Source organism: Aegilops tauschii, chromosome 2 (genome assembly GCF_002575655.3).
Source record: "Aegilops tauschii subsp. strangulata cultivar AL8/78 chromosome 2, Aet v6.0, whole genome shotgun sequence".
Classification (NCBI taxonomy): Eukaryota; Viridiplantae; Streptophyta; class Magnoliopsida; order Poales; family Poaceae; genus Aegilops; species Aegilops tauschii.
The window spans coordinates 282,395,370-282,408,642 of NC_053036.3; the positions used below are offsets into that span (position 1 = coordinate 282,395,370).

The 13,273-nt window shown below is 42.4% G+C and overlaps 1 long non-coding RNA gene across 2 annotated transcripts; it reads right to left on the bottom strand.

Moving 5' to 3' along the window:
- Positions 1-8,859: 8,859 nt before the first annotated feature.
- Positions 8,860-12,101, bottom strand: LOC109737358 (uncharacterized). Of its 2 annotated transcripts, none has more exons than XR_012202492.1 (5): positions 11,365-12,101; positions 11,148-11,268; positions 10,659-10,846; positions 9,577-9,762; positions 8,860-9,057 (listed from the first exon to the last, which is right to left on the bottom strand). It is a non-coding gene; the product is annotated as an uncharacterized lncRNA (long non-coding RNA). The 2 variants fall into 2 exon arrangements; XR_012202493.1 differs by having other exon boundaries at positions 11,477-12,096.
- Between the last annotated feature and the right edge of the window lie 1,172 nt (positions 12,102-13,273).

Below are 13,273 nucleotides of genomic sequence, written 5' to 3' on the forward strand. Positions count from 1 at the left end.
ACTCACTTTCAGTCAATCAATCAAACAATCAATCCAATCTATCTGTTTATTATAACATTCCAAAATTTAGAATTTTGGGATGTTACAGTCTTTCCACGGGTATATAAAGCCTTGGGTAAATTGTATCCTCTGTTTTCTCAACCATGCTCTATTTTCGAGCTGGTGGTATTTACTATTGAAGCTTGTGGTATATGTTTCCACGATACCCTGACGGGTTGAACCTATGCCTTCCTTAATATGTGTGAACTCGGAAGTTTTCACGAGTCATACTCATCTGGTATTTCACCAGGTAAAACTTTCAACACTAATGCCTTTATCAAAGCGAGAAGTGAATGGAAGGTTATACATTAAAGAAGTGGGAGTCGACCTTGAACTTTGTGTTCATGCCCATTGACACGATGTAGATCCTATCATGGAAACTTCTTGTAATAATAACTATTTCCTTGATATAGGTTCATCTAGTATCCATGTTTGGTCCTTTGCAACCGTGGTTCTGACCATGATTGTTCTCGTTTGATTCCATTTCTCAGACAAGATGAAGTATTTGTCTTCTGCAGATCATTTCACGTGTCCACCATCTACTCTGCTCTACCGTCGAGTATTACACCCTGGTATCTCGAGAATATCATGGAACTACCTAACTTATGGGTTCTCCATCTACTATTAATTCTCACCGGATCAATTTTTTTTCTGGGTTTTGGGTTTTCATCAGCTGAGAACACCGATAAGTGAATCAATTCCACACTCTGATTCAATAACTCTAAGTAATCTTCATTGCTTATGAGTTTATTAATCCTTCAAGTCACTCCTAGCCTGATCGGCTATATCATTATCGTGCAACTTTTTAACTGTGCTACCTGGTCCTTCCTCCCAGAGCACAACTTTTCGACGATGAGCTAAGCTTACGTCGACCTTCCTCGCCTTATCATTTCGCCTTGGACAACAAGCTTGGTCTCGAGTTTGTGTCGTACCCGTGGTTCCAATAACCTTTCGCTTCATCATTCCTTTGACTTGATGTCATCGCCGATCGATTACACCTTCATGAAATCTCTCGACAAATGTGTCGTGATCATCATCAACATTCTAAGCTCTTCCAGGATATCAATCGGATTCATGATGGGAAATACCATCCTTGCCCCTCGATGATTTGTGTAATCATCGACAACATTCTTACCTTCCCCAACACAAACTTGTTCATGTTTTGTGTTGTACCTTGATATCCTTGCTATCTAGCTTAGGTTATGTTCTACCTTGTAGTATTACTGTCTTCTATATCAAGAATGTTGTGAGGATTGCTCCACCTCTTAAGTATTCTTGGTATAGTGATGCTTCTCGCCATCACCATTCCCTTCTTGGTCCCAGTGTTGAGTGAACTCTGTTGTGCGAGTTTATTATCTCTGGCAACCCTATTGCTTCAGAGTTAATGGACAATTATTCCAATTTAGTGTGTTGGTAGCTAAAATTGCCATTCCGACGTTGGTCGTGCAACCCAGCCCATAGTTTGGTTGCACCTTTCAACCAATGTTATTCGTGGATGTTCTCCTCGAGCATACATCATTATACCATTTGATCCGAGAAATGTTATCTCCTTGTTCACATAATTGTGGAAATCCATCCTTTGAAATTCTGATGAATTGCCGTTGAGTCCATCAGCCACCTCCTCATCCTCTCCATGGTTTGCTAATGAACTCTTGTATCAGAACTCACTTCCATAGTTCCTTTCCTGAGAATCTTACGATGTCTTCTCATCAATTTGTGTCGCACCTTTTTCTTGTCAGGCATCTTGAGTCTGAGGTATCCTGACCCCAACCAGATCTGAAAGTCGGTCAGATATGATGGTTCGGATATTTTCCAAGAGTCATAACATTGGTCCTTATATGAACCGGTAAGGTGATGTCATGCCTAGCACACCTGGCCGGAGGACCTGTTGTTATGGTTTCCTTTTTAACAAGGTTAACCATTCTTCCATGAGGAAATTGTAAGACTTATTCTATAAGTTGTTCCTGATGAATCCTTTGTCTATCCAAGTCTGACCTTTGCTTGAAGACCATGTCAATGCTATCTCGAAGCTCAATCTCGAAGCATGTATGTGGTACTCCGATTTTCAACAAGAACATTTGAAGCACAATGCTAAATTTTCTTTACCATTTATCCAGACATCATTGTATGGGTAATGTCATGAAATTTCTCTCCCCTTACCTAAAGGGTTTTTCTACTTAGTATCCTGTCATGGATATCATGCTCTATTTATCCTTGGGAAGGATATAACCGTGATATATGTGTTTAAACACCTTTTCCTTTCCATTGTTTTGTTTAACCTTTCTTGTGATCAATATGATCTAAGTAGTAATATCCTTCCGCTTATGTAAACACCTTGGTGTACAACCGTGTCGGTAAGACCCTGTTACTATTGTTGATGACATTCCGGTAGCCACCGATGGACGGGAACTTTGCCTATTGGTCCGCCTCGTTTAACGAGCAGGAAAATGGTTCTCTTCGTACCTCGCCCTTGGTACCGATGTTGTTGCCGACATAACCGGCAGACTATCCTCTGACATGCCTTGCTTACATGATCGTGCGAGATGTCATCGCCCTTCCTACTTTTAACCCACATGGTGGGCCCATAACCCACAGTTCCACGGGATCGAAACCTGACTTCCCTGTACCACCCCCATGTTCCCAAAGATATTCCTCGCGCATGACCTCGTAAGTAATTCACGAGCCACCTCCCGAGAGATCATCAATTCTGGTATCAGACACAATACTTATTCCCGTTGATCTCAACCCCTTTCACACTTTGTTTCAGGCATCGAACGATTGCCTGCCCGCTTGAAACTTCCCATGATACCTCTTTATTTTGCTCTCAATATTTTCTTAAGTTTCAATTCGAGAGTTACTTTCCGCCACCTTCCCCGATGATATCGACCAGATAGTCAACCTTGCAGAGGTCCGTTCTTCCGGAATATCCCCCTTACTCTGTCGTAAGTACGATGGAGATCCTGAAGAAAGACGCCGACTTGATCATGGTGACTTGAAGCAGAGAAATGAAGACATCAACGAAAGGGATCAACCTCTTCCAAAGGGCAGCCAAGACCGAGAAGACTCGTTAGGTTTTTCGCTACCAGCACCTTCCCCCCTTACTCCACCGCTTAAATCTCGGGACGAGATTTCTTGTAGTGGAGGAGAATTGTGACGCCCGGGTAATCAAGCTACAGTAACCCTCTGGTAATGATGCCATGTCACCTCGATTACTATTGATAATCTCGCGTTAGTTTAGAACCGATCCAAATTCAAATTTGAATTAAAGTCAAAACAATTAAAGTTTTCAAAAGTCAAAATTAAATTGTTCCTAATGTGTCAAATAATCCATAATAAATGTTGGTGAAGAAATCATCTTTTAATAAAATACTTAAATGCACTAAATAAACTAAAACAACGATAAAACAATTATCTAAAATGCTTTTAAAGTAATAAGCAAATGCAAAATACTTTATTTAAAGTGCCAAAATATTTGGGGCTGTGACCTAATTTATAACACCAAATTAGTTGTCGCTTTTAAATTTTATAAAACTAAAATAAACGAAAACAGAAAAGAAATAGAATAAAAAAATCAGAATAAACAAAAAAAAAGGAAAAGACCCCCCCCCCCCCCGGGCCTCGGCCCAGCTGGCCATTGGGCTAGCCAGGCCGGCCTAGCCGACGCCCCCATAACCCCCCTCCAAACCCTAACCCACGTCGTCCGTAACCCCCACTCCTCCCCCGATCCACCTCATCTCCCCACCTTGCCCTGAGTGGATCTGGATCGGGGGCAACCGATGCCCCCGACCCCGCCCGTCGCCCGCCCTGCCGCGCCTCCGTCCTCCTCCGCGGCGTCACCTCGCCGGCGCCGCTTCGCCGCCGGATCGCCCCGTCTTCCCCGCCTCTGCTTCGCCAGCACCGCCGAACGTCCTCCCCAACCCACTCCCCGCGGGTCTTCACCACGCCTCGCCGCCGCCGCCCGGAGCGCCTCCCCCTCGACCCCGTCGCCGCCAGCTCTCCCCCGTCGATGATCTGCCTCGCCGGACCACCCCGAGCTCGCTGCCATCCTCGCCCTGCCCCTGTGAGCCGTCGCCTCCCATCTTTCCTCTCTACTTCCGCACGCCGCCCGCAGCTCCTCGTGCCCGCTCGACCCCGTCGCTCGTGGCTGGCCTCGCCCAATCCCGCATCGGCTGTGCCCGGCCGCCCCGGCATGCCCGCGCCTCGCAGGCGTTGCTCCTGTCCGGGGCCGCACCCTGCTCCCCCTCGGCGCGTCGTGCACCTCATGTAGGTGGCGCCCACCGCTCGTCTGGTCGCCGGAGAGCGTCTCCGGTGGGCCACCATTGCCTCTGCTGGTCGCCGGCGTGCACCAGCACGCGCATGCGTTAGAACCTGGCTAGTGTCTTGTGACGCGTGGGCCCGGGTCAATAATTGTTTAGTTAAGCACTAATCCAGCCGCTAACTCCCACTGAAATCGAACCCCACCGTCCTAATTAACATCACTGGGGTTAATTAAAAGTTTGATAAATAGATCACTCAATGACAAATGGGGTCCGCTGCTTAGTGTAAATGTTAAATCAGTGTAAAATTACCAAAGAGAATGACATGCGGGCCCCCCGTACACTGTTCGCGGTTTGACCAGTCAACGGTCCAATCAAATGTTAACTGGACAGTTGACCAGGGCCCCACCGGTCAGCCTCTGTGCTGTTCTGCTGGGTACCTTTTCGAGTACACCTAGCAAATTACTTTTAAAATATTTTGAATTAAATAATTTAAACAACTTATAGAAAATTGATTAAAACTTTGATAATTAATATTAAATAATCCGTAACTCGGATGGGAAAACTTTGTACATGAAAGTTGCTCAGAACGATGAGACGAATCCGGATACGCAGCCCGTTCGTCCGCCACACATCCCTAGCATAGCGAACACGCAACTTTCCCCCTCTGATTCACCTGTATTGATTCTTGGGATAAGTGCAAAGATGCTTTTATTACTAAGTATTTTCCGCCCGCGAAAATTATTTCTCTTAGGACTCAAATCATGAATTTTAAGCAACTTGAGCATTAACTTGTTGCGCACTCTTGGGAAGGTATGAAACTGATTCTAAGAAATTGTCCAACTCATGGTTTAATTTTTTGGATGATTATACAAAAAAATTATGCGTGATTGAATTTTGTTTCTAGAAATCTTTTAGATTCTGCCGCAGTTGGTACTTTTATGGAAATTACTTTGGGTGAAGCTACTAAATTAATAGATAATATCATGTCAAATTATTCACGATGGCATACCGAAAGAGCACCTACTAGTAAAAAGATAATTCAGATGAAGAAATTAGTACGTTGAGTGAAAAAAGTTGATGATCTTATGAAATTGGTTGCTAATAAAAGTGCTCCTATTGATCTTAATGATGTGCCTTTGTCTACTTTGATTGAGCAAAATAGTGATCCCGTAGATGTGAATTTTGTCTCGAGAAACAATTTTAATAACAATGCTTATAGAGGTAATTTTAATCCTAGGCCTTTCCCTGGAAATTCCTCTAATAATTATGGTAATTCTTCTTACAATAATAATAGGAACATGATACGTCTCCAACGGATCTATAATTTATGAAGTATTCATGCTATTATATTATCCTTCTAGGATGTTTTATATGCATTTATATGCTATTTTATATGATTTTTGGGACTAACCTATTAACCTAGAGCCCAGTGCCAGTTTCTGTTGTTTCCTTGTTTTTGAGTATCACAGAAAAGGAAAACCAAACGGAGTCCAATTGACCTGAAACTTGACGGAGCTTATTTTTGGACCAGAAGAAGGCCATGGAGTAAAAGAGTTGGGACAAAAGAGTCCCGGGCTGCCCACGAGGGTGGGAGGCGCGCCCACCCCCTCTAGGCGCGTCCCCCTACCTCGTGGACAGCCCGGAGACCCCCCTGACTTGTTCTCGGCGCCAAAACCTCTTATATATACAGAAACCTCCAGAATATAACCTAGATCGGGAGTTCAACCGCCGCAAGCCCTTGTAGCCACCGAAAACCAATCTAGACCCGTTCCGGCACCCTGTCGGAGGGGGAATCCCTCTCCGGTGGCCATCTTCATCATCCCGGTGCTCTCCATGACGAGGAGGGAGTAGTTCACCCTCGGGGCTGAGGGTATGTACCAATAGTTATGTGTTTGATCTCTCTCTCTCTCGTGTTCTTGATTCGGCACGATCTTGATGTATCGCGAGCTTTGCTATTATAGTTGGATCTTATGATGTTTCTCCCCCTCTACTCTCTTGTAATGGATTGAGTTTTCCCTTTGAAGTTATCTTATCGGATTGAGTCTTTAAGGATTTGAGAACACTTGATGTATGTCTTGCATGTGCTTATCTGTGGTGACAATGGGATATTCACGTGATCCACTTGATGTATGTTTTGGTGATCAACTTGCGGGTTCCGGAACATTGTGAACTTATGCATAGGGGTTGGCACACGTTTTCATCTTGACTCTCCGGTAGAAACTTTGGGGCACTCTTTGAAGTCCTTTGTGTTGGTTTGAATAGATGAATCTGAGATTGTGTGATGCAGATCGTATAATCATACCCACGGATACTTGTGGTGACATTGGAGTATCTAGGTGACATTAGGGTTTTGGTTGATTTGTGTCTTAAGGTGTTATTCTAGTGCGAACTCTATGATAGATCGAACGGAAAGAATAGCTTCATGTTATTTTACTACGGACTCTTGAATAGATCGATCAGAAAGGATAACTTTGAGGTGGTTTCGTACCCTACCATAATCTCTTCATTTGTTCTCCGCTATTAGTGACTTTGGAGTAACTCTTTGTTGCATGTTGAGGGATTGTTATATGATCCAATTATGTTATTATTGTTGAGAGAACTTGCACTAGTGAAAGTATGAACCCTAGGCCTTGTTTCCTAGCATTGCAATACCGTTTGTGCTCACTTTTATCATTAGTTACCTTGCTGTTTTTATATTTTTGTATTACAAAAACCTATGTCTATCATCCATATTGCACTTGTATCACCATCTCTTCGCCGAACTAGTGCACCTATACATTTTACCATTGTATTGGGTGTGTTGGGGACACAAGAGACTCTTTGTTATTTGGTTGCAGGGTTGTTTGAGACAGACCATCTTCATCCTAAGCCTCCCATGGATTGATAAACCTTAGGTCATCCACTTGAGGGAAATTTGCTACTGTCCTACAAACCTCTGCACTTGGAGGCCCAACAACGTCTACAAGAAGAAGGTTGCATAGTAGACATCAGAACACCTCTGATCTAGAGAGTAATATTAAAGAATTTATCAATGCCCAAAAAGCTTTCAATACTACGATAGAAGAAAAATTGAATAAGATTGATGATATGTCTAGAAGGATTGATAGAATTCGCATGATGTGGAAAATCTCAAGATTAAAATTTTTCCACCTAAGGTTGATATCAATGAATCTATTAAAGCTTTATATGTTTATATGGATGGAAGTAAGAAAAGAACCGCTATGTTAAAGCTAAAACAGAATTTTTAGAAAAAAGCATTTTCTAGTGATTGCTTTCATGAAAATGATGTAGATCTTAAAATGGTTGGTGTTTCTTCTATTGATTCCTTATTTAGAAAATTAAAATTGATGATAAAGTGACTGAAGAATAGTCAGCTTTAGCTAGAAGGCATCCCGATAATTTGGAGGGTAAAAATCTTGATGAGAAAATTGGTAAAACTAGGTTTGGAGAGGTCAAAACTTTAACTAGTGATGTGCCCACTCTTTTGGATTACAAAGACTTTAATTGTGATAATTGCTCTTTGATTGAATGTATTTCTTTGTTGCAATCCATGATAAATTCACCCCATGCTTATGAACAAAATAAAGCTTTTACTAAACGTATCGTAGATGCCATGATGAAAGCTTTAGAAGAAAAGTTGGAATTAGAAATTTCAGTTCCTAGAAAATTACATGATGAATGGGAACCTACTATCAAAGTCAAGATTAAAAATTATGAGTGTTTTGCTTTATGTGATTTGGGTGCTAGTGTTTCCATAATTCTGAAATCTTTATGTGATGTGCTTGGTCTTACCGATATTGAAGAATGTTCTCTTAATTTGCACTTGGCGGATTCTACTATTAAAAAGCCTTCGCGAAGAGTTAATGATGTTCTTATTCTTGCAAATAGGAATTATATGCCCATAGATTTGATTGTTCTTGATATTGATTGCAATCCGTCTTGTCCTATTATACTTGGTAGTCCGTTTTTACACACTATAGGTGTCATGATTGATATGAAAGAAGGGAATACACTACAAGAAATATGTCAACTTTTGACCATCACTATTGGTCACTGAATGGTCATTGTTTTCCATTTGTTACCTTTTTTGTGACAAAAACAGATGGTCAAAAGCTGACCGTCTTAAACTGAAATTAACGACCTTTCTTCTGAAATGGGAAAGGTCGTTGATCCTACGACCTTCTGTTTTGGTCGCTAGCTGTCTGCCCAGGCCATGTCGGATCCGACGTGGCTAGCTGACGTTGCAAAATTGCGACCAAGTGAAAAGTCATTGATTACAGTCAGCCCGGTCCATTTCGGTGTCTATATGGGCCGAGCCCAACAATTCAGCCCATTTAGCATATTTATTTCTGTTAATTTTTGTCAACTACATGGGCAAAGCCCAACTGGTCAGCCCGTCAATTTTTATGCACGTTTGGCCTTTCAAAAATATAGGTACAATTTTGTGTAGCCCATTTCTGGTTTACATTCAGCCTTTTTATACATTCAAATAATAATTCAATCCTGGAGTTGGTCTAGTACTCTTTTCAGCCCATTCACATATTCGTAGAAATGATCCTCCTTTTCGACAAATTTTGCAAATAATTTCATATTTCAGCACTAAATATGTTTACATCACAGGCCATAAAGCCCTACAAAATATTATCACTTGTTCCTATACAAAACTATCAAATGCTACATAAAACAAAATAGAATACAAAAAAATTAGTTCAACAAAAATAAGTTTTATCCCTCTTCCATCTTCCAGAACACATAATACCTGTGAAAATAAAGATGCCACAACAAAAATGGAAGGATCAGCCATTAGAAGCATATTGAATACAAGGGAAACAATCAAACTAAAGAAATGAAAGGCACGCACTGTGAAAATTTTGACAACATGAATATTTTTTATATTACCATAACAAACATAAATGTAATCTAATTGCATAAGACATAGGGCATTATCAACAAGACAAAGCAAAATTTATAGTGCCATCTCGGGAATAAGACAAATCAAAATTTATAAATCTATAGCATCACACACGAGGTCTAAATATATACTATGTTCCTTTAGAAGCAAGAGTTGGTTCATGTCTAGCTTGTATTGCAGATAACTAGTACATTTTCACACAAAAAATAGGAGCGACATATGTTTTAATGATCAACTCTGGTGTTTGCTGTATATATTCACCAACACGTAAGAATACTTTGATTAACAGACTAATCAACCATCAACTAACACTTCACAGTACCAACTAACACTTCTCAGTACCAAAAAAAATGGGGTGGCGCTCACCACTTCAGATGTGCAGCAGCCATGATGGCTTCTTCCTGTTCCACCTGCAGCAGCAGCAGTGGCGGCAACTTCTACAGATCTGAGACAAGCCCTTGGTGGTTAAGATGTACCGGGCGTGGATCAAACCGTAAAGCATCCACGCGGACGCCACAATCAGCACATTTTGGTCATCGGCAAACACACCTCCTGTGTATGTAGACACACACCCAGACAAACGAGGCATTAACTTGTGAGGATCAAACAAACAAAGCATTCACGTTGATGATTAACTTATAAGCCCAACCACCCTCAATCCTCAATACAACACTAAGTTTTACTACTCCGGGCAACCTAATACACTACAGTCCAGAGGCACCTCAATGCATTACTGTCACAGTGGGGATGAAAGGTGCTTGTTAATTAAACAGGCACCTCAATCTTAGCACAACTAGGAGAAGGCGTCCAAGCACAAAACAAATGCGGCCATTCCCTCCTTGCTGCAAGGCTCGGTTCAAAACAGAGTCTCCAGCCAAGGAATGGGAGAAGTAAGCAGTTGTACTCGTCAATGTGAAAATCAGATATATATTTTTTGGGTTGATTGTAAACTCTGACACTAAACTGAAAATTAAACTTGAACTAAACATTGTGTACGGTATGGTTGGTAGTGCTTCACTTCCTGATTTAATTAGCATCTGCTGTAGTATTATTAAAAATTTCCTAAATTATACAGTAAGCACTCGTTAATCTAAGAAATATTGTACAGATTTTGAGCGTTTATAAACACTGGCACTGATCTCAAAATGTACACTTAAACTGAACACTGTTAATGTTAGTTTTAGGCATTCAGTACCATTTCATCCCGAGCTCAGGCAAAACATCAAACATGCAACATGCAAACCGATAAAAGCAACACTTGCCCATTAAACATACAGTTGTTTTGCAATTCTTTAACTCTCTTTTTTCGCAGTGATCATAACAATGGTAAAAATGCCATAGTAGGTCAACCATCAGCAATGTATTACTGACATCATTGTGGTAAGAATCTCTATAGAAAACTAAAAATAAATAATTCCACAGGTAAAAGAGATCCAACAGCAGCTCACATTAAAAAGCAGATACCCATCAGCAACAACGAGATGGTCCGCGGTCTGTACGCCCACGCCGTCCAGGGATCAACTTTGCCAAAATTATTGTGTGGTTTTACACCATTGCACCCTCTGTCGACATACTCTCTTGTAGGCTTGTGACGCCCGTTGACCTCCATGGTAACAACAACCTTGGAAAATCACCACTTGCAAAGTATCCATGGCAGCATACAAGATCAATCAATACATGGTCTTACTGACCTTCAAGAACAACCAACAAAGTGATGCCACCCTTCCTACAAATGAGTACTGGGCTGCTAAAAGACGCACAGCATCCAGTGGGACAGACAACTAGCAACTGAATAATGTGCCAACAGCTACTAGTATCTGGCATCAAGAAATGTGATGATTGAGCAGAGCACATCTGGAATAAGCACTTGAAATGAGAAGGAAAAAAACTAAATTCAGCATGAGCATGTCCTCTAAAGCAAGCAGCAATGCCCAGACCTTTGTGTGGCTCTGGTTGTTACAGGATAACAAAAAGGGGGTGGTCTGCCCACTGCGCCACATCGGCCACCTCCTGATGGCCTTCCTCCGGCAGCAGCACTCCCCCGTCAGTTCCTTTCACCTGTCGACAACAACATGTTAGCTTTGCTAAGAAATCACACCAAAAATCGAAGCAAACTATAACTGGGACCAACCAAATTTAGTGCGAAGCACTAACGTTTGGTGGTTTCTTGGCATGTTTCTCATGTTGAAATTGTTTAGCAGGATTGCAAAAGCTAGGTCGAATCCTGGCGTGGAGCAAAGGAGCTCGAGTGGGGGATAGATCGGACCGAGTAATTGCCAGTGATGGCGGCCACGCACGGCTAGGCAAAGTGCCAAGCACAGGGGAGCCTCACCCTCCAGCCAGCGTCGTCGTCCCTGCCACGGAGGACGCTCACCACCTCCGCCCCAAACTGGACCAGCCCGAGGAGGTCAAACCGCCGCGCGAACTCCTCGAGGTACCGGAGCGGATGAACTTGCGCGGAGCCCGGGGTGGGCGACGGAGAGGTGCCGCCTGAGACGCACCGTCGATGGACGCAGCACCGCAGCCGAAACCCTAGCCACGAGCAAGGGGTCGCGGCGAGCTTCAGATAGCGGGAGGGGCGGATCTAGTCGACCTCGAGGACGTAGGGGTCGGAGAGCGGCAGATCTGGCAGTTGTGGAGCTGCGAGGAGGGGAGCGGGAAGCTCGGCGGCGTGCTATGGGAGAACAAAGGCGAAGATGTGGTTGGCGGCAGTGGGAGACGATGGGGAATCGGCAGGATGGAGCGCCGTGCATCGAAGCACGCACGCGCGCGCCGGCGAGCAAGCCAGCCACGGCGGGGCCTGTCTCTTCGTTCCGCCGCCTGGCATGGGGCGACGGCGGCAACGGGAGTGGATCGGGGGAGAGGGGAGAGGTGTCTGACAGGAGTGGATCGGGGGAGAGGAGGGGATCCAAGTTAGGGTTTGCGTGAGGGGGTGAGGGCTGCCGTTGGATCCAGAAGCATCCGACGATGGTTTATGCATGATCCGCGTGATATTCCTATGGACCAATCAGAACGCACCAAACAATTTAAAGACCTTTTGACCATATAAATTGGTCGTGATTGATTATAGACAAATTTTTCATTCCATTTTTCAATGCTCAAAATGAGTTTTTTGTGAAAGACCTATCAAATATTTGTTCAAATAATGTCATATTTTGCACAAGTTTACATCTTAGATTGGCAAACAACATTGATAAAGGGAGTTTTTATTTCTTTTGCAGAAAAAACAATTTTCCATTTTTTGGGTGCCCAAAATAAGTTTTTTTGTGAAGGACTTACCATATATTTGTTGCATAATTGTACCAAATCAATTTTCTAAAATACTAGGCCATATATAATGCACAATTGACCAAATAGTTGGGTGCCAAAAGTTTCGATCCACCTCTCATGAAAAAGATAAATTTCCGCCGATTCAGCGGGAAGCGAGTCAAATTTGAACTGCGGCTGCTTCATAGTTTGCTCTTTACTTTTTCCAAAAATCATTTCTATGTACATAAATATCTATTTAATCAGAGAAACACCAAAACTTTTCCAAGATCCAACCACTAGCTAGGAACGGTCATGCCAGCCGTTTTGACCGCATTTTGTAACGGGCGTAAAAATTTCAAAAAAATAAAAAATTTGTAAAACCTTCGCATTGTGTCATTATATGTGACCAAGTTACCAGGAAAAATAATAAACTTGTAATACGGCAATTATTTTTAAAAAGTGTTCTCAGAAATGAGCTATCATGTGTGAAGATTCATGCCTTTCAACACAAATGATCAATCTTATGGCCACATTCATGGCATAGTTTGTTTAAATGATCTAATATTGCGCACAAGGATGCATATTGGAATGGCAAACAATGTTGCCTAAGGGAGTTTTCATTTTCTTTGGACAAAAAATCAATTTTCCATTTTTCGAGTGCCCAAAATGAGTTTCTTTTATGAAGGACCTACCATATATTTGTTGCAATTTTGAACCAAATCATTTTTCTAAAATAATAGGTCAAATTTAATGCAGAATTGACCAAATGGTTGGGTGTCAGAAGTTTTGATCCACCTCTCGTGAAAAAGACAAA